The sequence below is a fragment of the Gasterosteus aculeatus genome, chromosome 13 (assembly GCF_964276395.1).
Source record: "Gasterosteus aculeatus chromosome 13, fGasAcu3.hap1.1, whole genome shotgun sequence".
In the NCBI taxonomy this organism is placed as follows: domain Eukaryota; kingdom Metazoa; phylum Chordata; class Actinopteri; order Perciformes; family Gasterosteidae; genus Gasterosteus; species Gasterosteus aculeatus.
In genome coordinates, this window is record NC_135701.1 from 4,123,644 (window position 1) to 4,139,169 (window position 15,526).

The following is a 15,526-nucleotide window of genomic DNA, read 5'->3' on the forward strand; positions in this document are numbered from 1 at the left end:
TTAGAGGGGGATCCAGCAGCAGTGGAGCAAACCTGTTTTGTAGTTTTAAACCTGTTAGCTGGGGAGGTTTCTTGGTAGTTCCCCTCTTCTCAGTTGTCCGCTGCTTTGTTCTACGAAGCACAGGAGTTGCGGCGGCGTTATGCCTCGATGGTAAATGCAGGCCAATCGGCCAGATCACAGATATCGGGCCGCCGGGTCCTGCCAGTTATCCGTTCTCCCTTTTCTAGTCTTCTCTTTGGCTTTGCGAATGGGAATGGGAATGGGAATGGGAATGGGAATTTGGGAATGTCTTTTTTCTTTCTTTCTGGTAGCCGCTAAAATTTTAAAACTAAAGCGATGGTATTTGGTCCTGTAGGTTTCTGAAGTTTTGTTTAGCCCTGCGATAGGCTGGCGACCAGTCCAGGATGTACCCTGTCTATCGCCCGAAGTTGGCTGGGATGGACTCCAGCTTCAAGATTCTGTTGATGATAGCCTACTGTAAGACAAAGATGCAACATTCTATCTCTCCAGATGGCGGGCGAGATGCTCTCGCCACCTTGTTTGTGTGCATGAAACTACAAAATAGAACAACACGTGACCCCAAACCGTTTCGGTGAGGATGCAGTTTCACAGTTGGATTCCATGCAGTGTGCTTCCTCGGTCCTGGAGTTGTCTGTGTTTGAGGAAACCTCTCCTGAGTCAGATGATTCCATGTTGCTTTCAAAATCACTGCAATGTTCATGACATTTGTCTGAATCACACGCAGGCCAGACGACCATCAGCTCAATGGCAGCTTGTGTATAAGAGCTTCTGTGAGCGTAGTCAGCCAGGTGACTCATGGTGACAAAAGAATGTTCCAAGGCTTGCTGAGGTGTTATTCGCATCTCAGCATCTGGATTGAGCAACATTTGAAGGAGATTTAAAAATGCCCTTGTGTCTTCAACTTCAACCTCGTCAATTGCATCTGAATATACGTTTACTGCGTCAGCCAAATTTCCGATTTGGTCGAATTCCCCCTCTAACAATAGCAGCTGGTCATCATACTCTTCTGGTGTCTTCAGTCTCCATCGTGAATTGCGAGTGCAGCGTTTCCTCTTGAAATACTGGTGAGTGTATTGTCCAGCATCTAGCAGGTGGTCTTGTGGCTGACCGAGCAGACAGCAAATAGTTTTCATTACGTCGTACGATGATTCTCCATTGAAGATGTTCTGGCATAAAAACAGACATGCCAAGAGACATCCCAGTGACCACATGTCAATGGCTTCAGATATGGGGAGGCCCAAGGACACTTCTGGTGCTCGGTATGCACAAGCTTGTACAATCATTCCTTCCCGTACTTTGGAGGCTGGCATGGCCAAACCAAAGTCAATTAATTTCACTCTGAAGGGCTGATCTTGGTGGTTGACGAGCATAACGTTGTCAAGTTTTAGGTCTGCATGAAGGAGGCCGATACCCTTCAGGGCGTTGAGTGCTACAAGTAGCTGACGGGTTATAGGACGGATTTCATTAAGAGTCAATCGTTCCTCTCTCTGTAACATCAAATCCCAAAGACTCCTGTCTAGACACTCAAAAGCGATGCAAGACATGTCATCGTCTATGAAACTGTCCATGAATCTCACCAAGTTGTTTCTCTCTGGGTCAAGGTTCCTGAGCTTTTGCAGCATTTTTACTTCCTTGGTATAATTATTGACGTCTTTGAGGAGCTTTATGGCCGTATTCTCATTTGTATTCATATTGACACACTTGGCTACTTTGCCAAAACCTCCTTCTCCAATAAACTCCAATACTTTGTATCGTACAGACTTGTTGTGGAGTATAAAAAGCACTTTTTCCTGCAATGGTTCCGGTGAGGTTGGAGTATCACAGTTGGATCCCATGCAGTATGATTCCTCAGTCCCGGAGTTGTCCACGTTTGAGAAAACCTCTCCTGAGTCAGATGATTTCGTCTTGCTTTCAAAATCGCTGAGATGTTCATGACATTTGTCTGAATCACACGCAGGGCAGACGACCATCAGCTCAGAGGCAGCTTGTGTGTAAGAGCTTCTGTGAGCGTAGTCAGCCAGGTGACTCATGGTGACAAAAGAATGTTCCAAGGCTTCCTCAGGTGTTATTCTCATCTCAGCATCTGGATTGAGCAACATTTGAAGGAGATTTAAAAATGCCCTTGTGTCTTCAACTTCAACCTCCTCAATTGCGTTTGAATATTTGTTTACTGCATCAGCCAAATGTCCAATGTGGTCGAATTCCCACTCTGACAATTGCAGCTGGTCATCATTTTGCTTCTCGTACTCTTCTGGTGTCTTCAGTCTCCATCGTGAATTGGGAGTGCAGCGATTCCTCTTGAAATACTGGTGAGTGTATTTTCCAGCATCTAGCAGGTGGTCTTGTGGCTGACCGAGCAGACAGCAAATAGTTTTCATTACGTCGTACGTTGATTCTCTAAAGAAGATGTTCTGCCAAAAAAACAGACATGCCAAGAGACATCCCAGTGCCCACATGTCAATGGCTTCAGATATGGGGAGGCCCAAGGACACTTCTGGTGCTCGGTATGGAAGAGGTTGTACAATCATTCCTTCCCGTACATCGGAGGCTGTCATGGCCAAACCAAAGTCAATTAATTTCACCTTGAAGGGCTGATCTTGATGGTTGACGAGCATAACGTTATGAAGTTTCAGGTCTGTGTAAAGGAGGCCGATACTCTTCAGGGCGTTGAGTGCTACAAGTAGCTGACGGGTTATAGGACGGATTTCATTAAGAGTCAATGGTGCCTCCTCTCTCTGTTCTATCAAATCCAAAAGACTCCTGTCTAAACACTCAAAAGCGATGCAAGACATGTCATCGACCATGAAACTGTCCATGAATCTCACCAAGTTGTTTCTCTCTGGGTCAAGTGTCCTGAGCTTTTGCAGCATTTTTACTTCCCTGGCATAATCATTGATGTCTTTGAGGATCTTTATGGCCGTAGTCTCATTTGTTTTCATATTGACACACTTGGCTACTTTGCCATAGGTTCCTTCTCCAATAATCTCCAATACTTTGTATTGTACAGACTTGTTGTGGAGTATGGAGAGCTCTTTTTCCTTCAATGGTTCCGGTGAGGTTGCAGTTTCACAGTCAGATTCCATGCAGGATGATTCCTCACTGCTGGAGTTGTCCATGTTTGAGGAAACCTCTCCTGAGTCAGATGATTCAGTCTTGCTTTCAAAATCGCTGAGATATTCATGACATTCGTCTGAATCACACGCAGGGCAGACGACCATCAGCTCAAAGGCAGCTTGTGTATAAGAGCTTCTGTGAGCGTAGTCAGCCAGGTGACTCATGGTGACAAAAGAATGTTCCAAGGCTTCCTCAGGTGTTATTCTCATCTCAGCATCTGGATTAAGCAACATTTTAAGGAGTTTTAAAAATGCCCTTGTGTCTTCAACTTCAACCTCCTCGATTGCATTTGAATATTTGTTTACTGCGTCAGCCAAATGTCCAATGTGGTCGAATTCCCACTCTGACAATTGCAGCTGGTCATCATTTTGCTTCTTGTACTCTTCTGGTGTCTTCAGTCTCCATTGTGAATTGGGAGAGCAGCGTTCACTCTTAAAATACTGGTGAGTGTTTTTTCCAGCATCTAGCAGGTGGTCTTGTGGCTGACCGAGCAGACAGCAAATAGTTTTCATTACGTCGTACGATGAATCTCCATTGAAGATGTTCCGGCAAAAAAACAGACATGCCAAGAGACATCCCAGTGCCCACATGTCAATGGCTTCAGATATGGGGAGGCCCAAGGACACTTCTGGTGCTCGGTATGGAAGAGGTTGTACAATCATTCCTTCCCATACTTCGGAAGCTGGCAGGGCCACACCAAAGTCAATTAATTTCACTCTGAAGGGCTCATCTTGGTGGTTGACGAGCATAACGTTGTCAAGTTTCAGGTCTGCATGAAGGAGGCCGATACCCTTCAGGGCGTTGAGTGCTACAAGTAACTGACGAGTTATAGGACGGATTTCATTAAGAGTCAATGGTTCCTCTCTCTGTACCATCAAATCCAAAAGACTCCTGTCTAAACACTCAAAAGCGATGCAAGACTTGTCATCGTCTATGAAACTGTCCACGAATCCCACCAAGTTGTTTTTCTCTGGGTCAAGTGTCCTGAGCTTTTCCAGCATTTCTACTTCCTCGGCAAAATCATTGACGTCTTTGAGGATCTTTATGGCCGTAGTCTCATTTGCTTTCAAATTGACACATTTGGCTACTTTGCCAAAAGCTCCTTCTCCAATAATCTCCAATACTTTGTATTGTACAGACTTGTTGCAGAGTATGGAGAGCTCTTTTTCCTTCAATGGTTCCGGTGAGGTTGGAGATTCACAGTCGGTTTCCATGCAGGATGATTCCTCACTGATGGAATTGTCCATATTTGTGAAAACCTCACCTGACTTGTGCAGATGAGTCATTGTACTGGGGGTAAAATGTTTTTTCAAAATTAGACAGCTGCTCACAACTTCAGCTCTCAGGAGCTCTGCAGTGGCCCCTTCTGCTCTGTTATGAGAATGCCTTGCCAGATCAAAGGAAAGATCAAAGACTGATAAGCTCAAATGACGGGCATGTAACCATGGCAACCATTTGATGACATCACACAGTCGTCAAATGGTTTCCATGGTTACATTCCTGCAAAATAAATGCTTTATTTTCTCCACTGTATCACACACAAAAAGGTGAACTATACTTGAATCTCAGGATTCAACAAAAATAAGCGCGTGCATTAATACATTTGATCCGTTATTATAAAGTCAGCACTCCTTCGCGCTGCGGATCAGAGTCAGAGGAGAGCGGGTCTCTTGGCGTAGGTTCGATTTGAAAGAATGGCGACATAGATATTATATATAAAGGCCTTTGTATATAATATCTATGGCTCCAGATACATCCGCCCGCGTCCAGCTTTGAACCGAAAGCGGATGCAAAAGTACCGACGAGAGTGGGGGGAATCACCGGGGATCGCAGAGTCGCAGCGTTATTATTTTGTATTGAAGGTGGAAACCCTACTCACTACTTTTACCACAACACCCTTTCTTTTATTAGATACATTTGATTTTAACCTTTCGATCTGCGATGCCCTCTGTCCGTCCGGCGTTTCTTCATTTTGAACACACACTCGCGTGTGTTGCAGAGCAATTCACCGCCACAACAACAGGTGGAGCGACGTGTTTTGTTGAAGACCACCGAGAGAGTCACGTCTTTGTGTGTGGAAGCCGTTGGTTTGTTTATTTATTTATCATGGACTTTATTGCCCCGTGCTGTTGCTTTTTATCGCCTTTTTTCGCGGACACATTTGTCCCGTGTTTTCTTCCACAACTCTGTGCACCTCTTGTTCTCCCTCCATGAATCGGAGGCCATCCGCGTGTCCTTACAGTCCGCCAATGACGGCTTGTAGAAGCGCTCATATTTACGCATTTCTTCAATCTGATTCATTCTCTCTTCGTTTAAATAATGGCGGTATTGTGCTATGAAACCAATTCAGAGCAACTTGATTTGAGCTCATTTAGACTAGATTGCTGTGTTGCTGAAGTTTTAATTACACGTCGTAATGGATTAAGTACAACTAAATGCAAATAGAACAATTGCACATATGAAAATTGTTCAGTTGCATACTGATATATATATATATATTCCACCTCTGACTATATTCCAATAGAGCAGCACAGCAGATGTGATGTGACACATTAGGTTTGGTGTCATTCAACTGATTGCAGCACAAAACCAAAATCCAGCAATCACAAAACAGACTGCTATGAAGATGACAGCTAGTTTTCCTAAAAGGTTGCGTGGGCTAAATAATCTATGCTTCACAATATTTGCTTGGTCCCACATCGCAGGCAAAGCGGTGAATGTAACCGTGTCTGTTACCGTCGATGTAGTAAGAGAACTGATTCTGGAGGTTCATTACAATGAAAGTTGCTCAGTGGTCAAAATCACCATAAAAATGCAAGGTATTCCAGTCGCACCATAGAACAAATGCGCTGGCGTTTTCATTTAAGACCACCTAGAGCCGTCTGTCCAGCTTGGTTTCCTAAATGGAGGGGAGGAATTAAGCGCTGATAGAAGGCCTCGATCCTAGAGGATAAAATGCTCAAAGAGCTGCTTGCAACAAGCCGCTTCTCTTCTCCAAATCAGAGTACAATTGTGCTGTTGGTAAACGTTTTGTGTAAGAGCTCTACTAACGAAGAAATGAAGTCCAGACATATGGAACAATCCCCTGCTGGTTCCCCTTCTCTCCACCCACTCGTTGGCTTTACTTAAAAAATCATGGAAAGTATTTCCACATGATTAAATTGGTTTCTCTCTATGCTAAACAATTACGTTACTCTAAACACTATGTTAGTGTGTTGGGTTAATATAGTTTTGTAGAGTTGAATTGATATGAATGGTTTAATCAATACATTTAACCTATGAATTCACATTACCTTAACTCAATAGAATTGAGTTGGCCGAACTCAACTTCTTAGTGCTAAAATAAAGCCATTCAATCAAATGGAAATCCTTTCCATGATTTTATTAAGTTAAGTCAAAGAATAAATATTAAGTGCAGAAAATGACAATAACACAATGTATTATGTGGTTGAGGCAAGTTTATTCACAGGTCATTCAAGCTGACACTTTTATCCAAAGCATTGTTTTCATTACATGTCATTAAAGTTGACACATTTGCATTGCATTAGATGGTTTACATTTTTAAGGTATGCTTTACTGGTATAACCCATCCCACACAGTGGGAGCAGTTAGGGGCTGGGTGTCTTTCTCAAGTACACTTCCCAGCACACCTCCTGTACTCCATGCACACGGTCACCTGTTTTGTATCCCCCAAAACATTACAATGAACACCACAGGTGTTAAAACATGAACAGACCAACATCTGATCATAGTATTGAATTTGCATAAGATGAGGATGCAAATATTTTGCTTACCTTTCTGTGTGACGAACAATGATAGTGATGCACTTGACTTCAGGGATTTCGTCTTCTCCCGATATCTAAATGGGGCTTGTTCTCTTGATGATTACCAGGATCTTGTGCAGAAATACAAATGCATGTGCAGAAATACAAATGCAGAGTGCAAATCAAATGTATTTAATAAAGGAGATGGTGTTGTGGTAAAAAGAACATCTCAGCTGAGGAGCCGCTGGTCTCAGCAACCAACAGGCCCCAGGTCAGTCCTTTTGACCATCCCTAGTGCCCGTCTGTTGTCTCCACCAGCGAACTCGAGAACAATGGTTCCTACAGGTATTTATACCAATGCTTAAAGGTGTGAAAGTTAGTGTCCACACCTCTGGGAGTGGTCTTCTGTGAGTTCAATGTAACTTGGATTTCGAATGGCCCATAGTCAATATCAGTTGTTGTGCAAGTATTACATGCATGCATTCCAGTTGATTACATTGCATCAAATACAATCATAACTGTACATTTGTATTATTCTATTACAGTTGCAGAATTACAGTAGTTTTACAGTATTGTCATTACTTTATGGATTACGCAGTTTCAGAATCATGGCTGTATTCTGGTGTAGACTATATGCATTTTATTAATTTTATGAACCGGATCGTCAGTTTATTTCTAATATCCTACAGAAGACATTAATGCACATATCATTGTTTTACATTTAGACGGATGACGGTGGATATCTGCTTACCTTTTCCATGTGCGGGCCAACGGTTATCTTTTTAATCTGGTTGTGACAGACGGCCTTCGTCTTGGTTTTCGGGGTCATGTCAGATACTCAATTGTCTCAGTTTATCGCAACTTGAATGCATCTAATAAATGTTACGTTTCTGAAGTTCATGCAAATCCTACATGACTGAATCGCGTTCACATTGAAAAAAAGAATTAATATCGTTCGAAATACATGTTGCACTAAAGTAAACGTAACAACCAGCCAATAGCATTTTTTTGAGTGAGTCTACAGTCACAACCTGGGGAGAGTGCCCTTTCTGAAGAAAGTGTGTGTGTTTGCAAAAAGGATTTATTAGATAAATAATAAAGGAGAGAAGGCATTGAAACCTAATCTAGACCTTCAAATGAAGTTGACAGAAAAATTCAGTTAACTGAAGATGAAAATCCAAAGACCAGTTATTAGGACCTTTATCAGAATATTATTTGTTTTAATTTGTTATCGGTAGATTGGGTGGTTGATTCTTTAGAGTGGAACTGATGACCTGAATATTTTTTAAATCTTGGATGCTGCTGTTATTATAAACACTAATCTTTTGCAATTAGTAGTAATAGTAATATAGTAATAATGGTAATAATAATAGTAACATTTGGATGTGCAAAGACTAATTAACACTGCTTTAACTAATTGACTTCATAAAACAAGTTGACTAGGCAGTCAAAAACATTCTTAAAGAAGTTGGTAGATAGAGCATCAAGACAGAAGCGGTCAAGCGGAAATGGCTGTATCACAACTAGTTGTAATGAAAACAGCGCCATCTATTGTATCGGATATGACATGCTTTCGGCCAATGATTCGATTTATTCACTGCCATGTATATTGGGATAATAGCACCTCCCCCCGAAAAAGCATAGTCCGACTAATCAAAGATTCAAATTATACCATCATGTAAACACTGATAGATAAGTGTTTGTTCCACTTCTTCCCAATGTACAAAGAATTGAAATACACAAACAAGTCAAGTCAAGTCAAGTCATTTTATTTTGTATAGCCCATAATCGCAAATTACAAATTTGCCTTAGAGGGCTTTACAGTCTGTACACATACAACATCCTCTGCCCCGAAACCCACCATCGGCACAGGAAAAACTCCCCAAAAAATGAAAAAACCCTTACAAGAGGGAAAAAAGGGAAGAAACCTTAGGGAGAACGTCAGAGGAGGGATCCCACTCCCGGGATGGACAGACTACAATGGATGCCATGTGTACAGAATGAACAATGTATAATACATGCAATTCCTATGACAGAAATGATTCAAGTAATTGTGAGTAGTAAGCCAGGCGCACAGCAGGACCACTGCAGAGGCAACCACCATCAGATAGAACCACCATCACATAGAACCACCATCCACAGAAGCCTGTGGGGAGGGAGAGCACAGAGATTTTATGAGAGGGTAATGTCGGTTTATGAGTAAAGTAATATGATTAATATCTAAAATAATGATGATGATGATGGCAGCAGCAGGCGTCAGCATGGCCACGGTAGGTGTCAGGACCAGGGTCCCGAAGGAACCACGATCTACGGAGACCTGATAGGGAAGAAAGCACAAAAAAAACTCCCGGAAAGAAGCTGAATTACATTACATTACATGTCATTTAGCAGACGCTTTTATCCAAAGTGACTTACATTACACTTTAAACCCATGGCTTTTCACATTTTTGCCCGGGGAGCAATTAGGGGTTAGGTGTCTTGCTCAGGGACACTTCGACATGGAACATGGGGCAGCCTGGAATCGAACCAACAACCTTGTGCTTCAAGAAACAAGATAGTTCCTGTCTTGTAGATATGACCTGAACCGGCTTAAGACTGTGCCTGAGAGCCCCACCCAGTTTTCCAACCTGTCCAGAAGTATTGAGTGGTCGACAGTATCAAATGAAGCACTGAGGTCTAATAGCATTAATATTGAAGTTTTGCCAGAGTCTGTGTTAAGACGGATGTCATTTACAACTTTAATAAGAGCCGTCTCGGTGCTATGAAGAGGTCGAAATCCTGACTGGAAATTGTCGTGGCAGCCAGTTGAAGTCAGGAAGTGATTAAGTTGTTGTAGGACAACTTTCTCAATTATTTTACTTATGAAAGGTAGATTTGAAATTGGTCTGTAGTTGTTGATAATAGAGGCATCTAGGCTCCGCTTTTTTAGGAGAGGTTTAATAACTGCAGTTTTGAAAGCTTTTGGGAAATGGCCTGTCTGAATAGAGTTATTAACTATTTGCAATAAGTCTGTTGCTAGGCAGTAAAAAACATTCTTAAAGAAGTTGGTAGATAGAGCTTTAAGACAGCAGGTGGATGGTTTTAAATTTGTCACCGTTTCCACTAGAGTTTGAGAGTCTATGGCAGTAAAGCTTTTCATCATTGTTGTGTTACCTTTGCCTAAATAGGGTGGTGATCCAACATTTTTGTTTCAGATATTAATGGCGCGGCAGATGCCTTCAATTTTATCAGTATAAAAGAACGCAAACTCATTCAGGTGGTATTTGTGTTGGGGGGTTGGTCAGTCTGTCAACAGTTTCAAATAGGGTTTTTGCCTTATTAGTGTTGTTGTTAATGATGTTGGAGAAGAATGTTTCCCTAGCACTTTTTAAGTCTAAATTGTAGGCCTGGAGGCGCTCTTTATAGATGTCATGGTGAATATGAGGTTTTGTATTCCGCCAGATTCGTTCAGCCTTCCTGCACTCTCTTCTCTGGGCTGTTACAACAGCAGCTTTTCTCCAGGGTGCCTTTTGCTTACTAGAACTGGTTTTAACCGTAACAGGTGCAATGGCATCTATAACATTCAAAATTTTGGAATTAAAGTTGTTTACAAGATTATCAGCATGACATGGGATTAGAGGTGGTAACGAGGAGATGACATTTTTAAAGAGTACATTAGTATGTTCATTGATTGATGTATATTTTGATTGTGTGTCAGGAATGAAAGAAGTATTAAAGAAAACACAGAAGTGGTCAGACAATGAGGGATCAGTCACAAAAACATCCGAAACAATGAGACCTTTTGTGATAATCAGGTCCAGGGTGTGTCCCTTACAATGAGGAGCCTCTTTCACATGTTGAGACAGTTCAAATGTGTCTAAAATAGTCAAAAGTTCTTTTGCACCCGTGTCCTTCAAATCGTCAGTATGAAAATGAAAGTCACCAGTTATAACTAGACAGTCAAAGTCGGTAGAGATGCTAGACAATAATTCAGTAAAATCATCGAAAAAATGTGCAGAATATTTAGGTGGCCTGTAAATAATTAACAGGAGAACTCTGGGAGAACCTTTTAATACAACACAAAAATATTCGAATGATGGAAAATTATCAAGTGACATCTGTTCCCCCTGAAATATATTTTTAAATATAGCAGCAACTCCTCCACTTCTTTTTCCAGATCTACATTCATCAATAAAGTTATAGTTGGGGGGTGCTGCCTCAATCAGAATGCTTGCACTGTTATTTTGTTCTAACTATGTTTCAGTTAAAAACATAAAATCAAGTTTAGAAGTGGGAATAAAATCATTGACTAAAAACGATTTGTTATTAAGAGACCTAACATTAAGCAGAGCCATCCTGATGGTGTTATTCACAGGCTTTGGGGATGACTTTGAGCTGGAGAGAATAGGAATGAGATTTGTTAGATTAGCAGTGTGTCTAAATTTCGCAATGTTCACTCTCTTGGTGGTCACAATAGGAATGCAGAAGGTGCCATTTTGACGTAGGCGACCTTGGGTCCAGCTGATAATGCGGTCTACTGCTGAACCCTTTTCTATCTCAGTAATATTCAGGGCTGCTGTCAGGAGGAGGAGGGGGTGGGCCTAAGGGGGGGGGAGTGAGCAGCGTCACAGCTGGGATGGATTTGTGGAGGTGGAGGTGGAGCACGTCTTCGTAGAGGTGGGGGAGCAGATCGGAGTAAGATGGCGTCACCGCTGAGATGAGCTGGTGCAGGTGGACGCTGGGGGGGAGGGCGCTGAGGTCGATCTAAGGGAGTAAAAACAGGAGTAGGGCGGGGGGGTAAGTGGGGGTAACTCTTGGAACTCCAAGGGGGAGGAGGGGGGAGAAAGGTTTACTGAAGGGAGGGAGAAAGAGGGAGACGTGGACCTGGATGGGGGCTCTGGGGGGGTGGGAGAGGGATCCTCACACGTAATGGAAGGAGGGTTAGAGGGGGATAGCAATGGCGGTCCTCCTTCGCCGTTTCTGATAAGCTGTGTTTTCTCTTCCTTCTTTGTGGGCTTCTCTTCTTGTCTCGTGTCCTTGGCAGTGGGGACAGATGGATGACGCATGATGTAAAACATGTTGGTAATGAAAAGCTTTGCTCCCATCTTAATCAGGCAAAGTCCATTTGTCTTAAAAAGATGCCTGCGGTCCCAGAAAAAGGTAAAATTGTTGATAGAATGCATTGAACGAACTGCACATGCAGTTAAGAGCCATTTGTTGAGCCAAAACAATCTACTCAATCTCTCAGCTCCTCTCCCGGTCGGGGGCAGAGGACCACTGATAAACACCTCAGCATTCACAGAGCTGACTGTTTCTAGGAGATTATCGAAGTGCTCTTTCAACTTTTCTGATTGTTGTTTTTCAATGTCATTAGAGCCAAAGTGCAGAATTAAATTTTTCACAGTTGGGTGTTCAGCCACAGTTTCCAAAATTCTTTCTTCCAAGTCAGACACCATATCCTTCAGAAAGCAGTACTTTGGTGTCGTTACTACTTTTCATATCTTTTACAGAAAAATCACCCACAATCAGATTTTCAGGCCCTGTCGTTAGCTTTCTCTGTGGCTTTAAGTTAGCAGGTCTTACCCTTCTGCGTGGTGGTGGAGGGTTATCCAGAAATTTAGAGGGGGATCCATGGTCCTGCAACAGTGGAGCAAACCTGTTTTGTAGTTTTAAACCTGTTAGCTGGGGAGGTTTCTTGGTAGTTCCCCTCTTCTCAGTTGTCCGCTGCTTTGTTCTACGAAGCACAGGAGTTGCGGCGGCGTTATGCCTCGATGGTAAATGCAGGCCAATCGGCCAGATCACAGATATCGGGCCGCCGGGTCCTGCCAGTTATCCGTTCTCCCTTTTCTGGTCTCCTCTTTGGCTTTGGGAATGGGAATGGGAATGGGAATGGGAATGGGAATTTGGGAATGTCTTTTTTCTTTCTTTCTGGTAGCCGCTAAAATTTTAAAACTAAAGCGATGGTATTTGGTCCTGTAGGTTTCTGAAGTTTTGTTTAGCCCTGCGATAGGCTGGCGACCAGTCCAGGATGTACCCTGTCTATCGCCCGAAGTTGGCTGGGATGGACTCCAGCTTCAAGATTCTGTTGATGATAGCCTACTGTAAGACAAAGATGCAACATTCTATCTCTCCAGATGGCGGGCGAGATGCTCTCGCCACCTTGTTTGTGTGCATGAAACTACAAAATAGAACAACACGTGACCCCAAACCGTTTCGGTGAGGATGCAGTTTCACAGTTGGATTCCATGCAGTGTGCTTCCTCGGTCCTGGAGTTGTCTGTGTTTGAGGAAACCTCTCCTGAGTCAGATGATTCCATGTTGCTTTCAAAATCACTGCAATGTTCATGACATTTGTCTGAATCACACGCAGGCCAGACGACCATCAGCTCAATGGCAGCTTGTGTATAAGAGCTTCTGTGAGCGTAGTCAGCCAGGTGACTCATGGTGACAAAAGAATGTTCCAAGGCTTGCTGAGGTGTTATTCGCATCTCAGCATCTGGATTGAGCAACATTTGAAGGAGATTTAAAAATGCCCTTGTGTCTTCAACTTCAACCTCGTCAATTGCATCTGAATATACGTTTACTGCGTCAGCCAAATTTCCGATTTGGTCGAATTCCCCCTCTAACAATAGCAGCTGGTCATCATACTCTTCTGGTGTCTTCAGTCTCCATCGTGAATTGCGAGTGCAGCGTTTCCTCTTGAAATACTGGTGAGTGTATTGTCCAGCATCTAGCAGGTGGTCTTGTGGCTGACCGAGCAGACAGCAAATAGTTTTCATTACGTCGTACGATGATTCTCCATTGAAGATGTTCTGGCATAAAAACAGACATGCCAAGAGACATCCCAGTGACCACATGTCAATGGCTTCAGATATGGGGAGGCCCAAGGACACTTCTGGTGCTCGGTATGCACAAGCTTGTACAATCATTCCTTCCCGTACTTTGGAGGCTGGCATGGCCAAACCAAAGTCAATTAATTTCACTCTGAAGGGCTGATCTTGGTGGTTGACGAGCATAACGTTGTCAAGTTTTAGGTCTGCATGAAGGAGGCCGATACCCTTCAGGGCGTTGAGTGCTACAAGTAGCTGACGGGTTATAGGACGGATTTCATTAAGAGTCAATCGTTCCTCTCTCTGTAACATCAAATCCCAAAGACTCCTGTCTAGACACTCAAAAGCGATGCAAGACATGTCATCGTCTATGAAACTGTCCATGAATCTCACCAAGTTGTTTCTCTCTGGGTCAAGGTTCCTGAGCTTTTGCAGCATTTTTACTTCCTTGGTATAATTATTGACGTCTTTGAGGAGCTTTATGGCCGTATTCTCATTTGTATTCATATTGACACACTTGGCTACTTTGCCAAAACCTCCTTCTCCAATAAACTCCAATACTTTGTATCGTACAGACTTGTTGTGGAGTATAAAAAGCACTTTTTCCTGCAATGGTTCCGGTGAGGTTGGAGTATCACAGTTGGATCCCATGCAGTATGATTCCTCAGTCCCGGAGTTGTCCACGTTTGAGAAAACCTCTCCTGAGTCAGATGATTTCGTCTTGCTTTCAAAATCGCTGAGATGTTCATGACATTTGTCTGAATCACACGCAGGGCAGACGACCATCAGCTCAGAGGCAGCTTGTGTGTAAGAGCTTCTGTGAGCGTAGTCAGCCAGGTGACTCATGGTGACAAAAGAATGTTCCAAGGCTTCCTCAGGTGTTATTCTCATCTCAGCATCTGGATTGAGCAACATTTGAAGGAGATTTAAAAATGCCCTTGTGTCTTCAACTTCAACCTCCTCAATTGCGTTTGAATATTTGTTTACTGCATCAGCCAAATGTCCAATGTGGTCGAATTCCCACTCTGACAATTGCAGCTGGTCATCATTTTGCTTCTCGTACTCTTCTGGTGTCTTCAGTCTCCATCGTGAATTGGGAGTGCAGCGATTCCTCTTGAAATACTGGTGAGTGTATTTTCCAGCATCTAGCAGGTGGTCTTGTGGCTGACCGAGCAGACAGCAAATAGTTTTCATTACGTCGTACGTTGATTCTCTAAAGAAGATGTTCTGCCAAAAAAACAGACATGCCAAGAGACATCCCAGTGCCCACATGTCAATGGCTTCAGATATGGGGAGGCCCAAGGACACTTCTGGTGCTCGGTATGGAAGAGGTTGTACAATCATTCCTTCCCGTACATCGGAGGCTGTCATGGCCAAACCAAAGTCAATTAATTTCACCTTGAAGGGCTGATCTTGATGGTTGACGAGCATAACGTTATGAAGTTTCAGGTCTGTGTAAAGGAGGCCGATACTCTTCAGGGCGTTGAGTGCTACAAGTAGCTGACGGGTTATAGGACGGATTTCATTAAGAGTCAATGGTGCCTCCTCTCTCTGTTCTATCAAATCCAAAAGACTCCTGTCTAAACACTCAAAAGCGATGCAAGACATGTCATCGACCATGAAACTGTCCATGAATCTCACCAAGTTGTTTCTCTCTGGGTCAAGTGTCCTGAGCTTTTGCAGCATTTTTACTTCCCTGGCATAATCATTGATGTCTTTGAGGATCTTTATGGCCGTAGTCTCATTTGTTTTCATATTGACACACTTGGCTACTTTGCCATAGGTTCCTTCTCCAATAATCTCCAATACTTTGTATTGT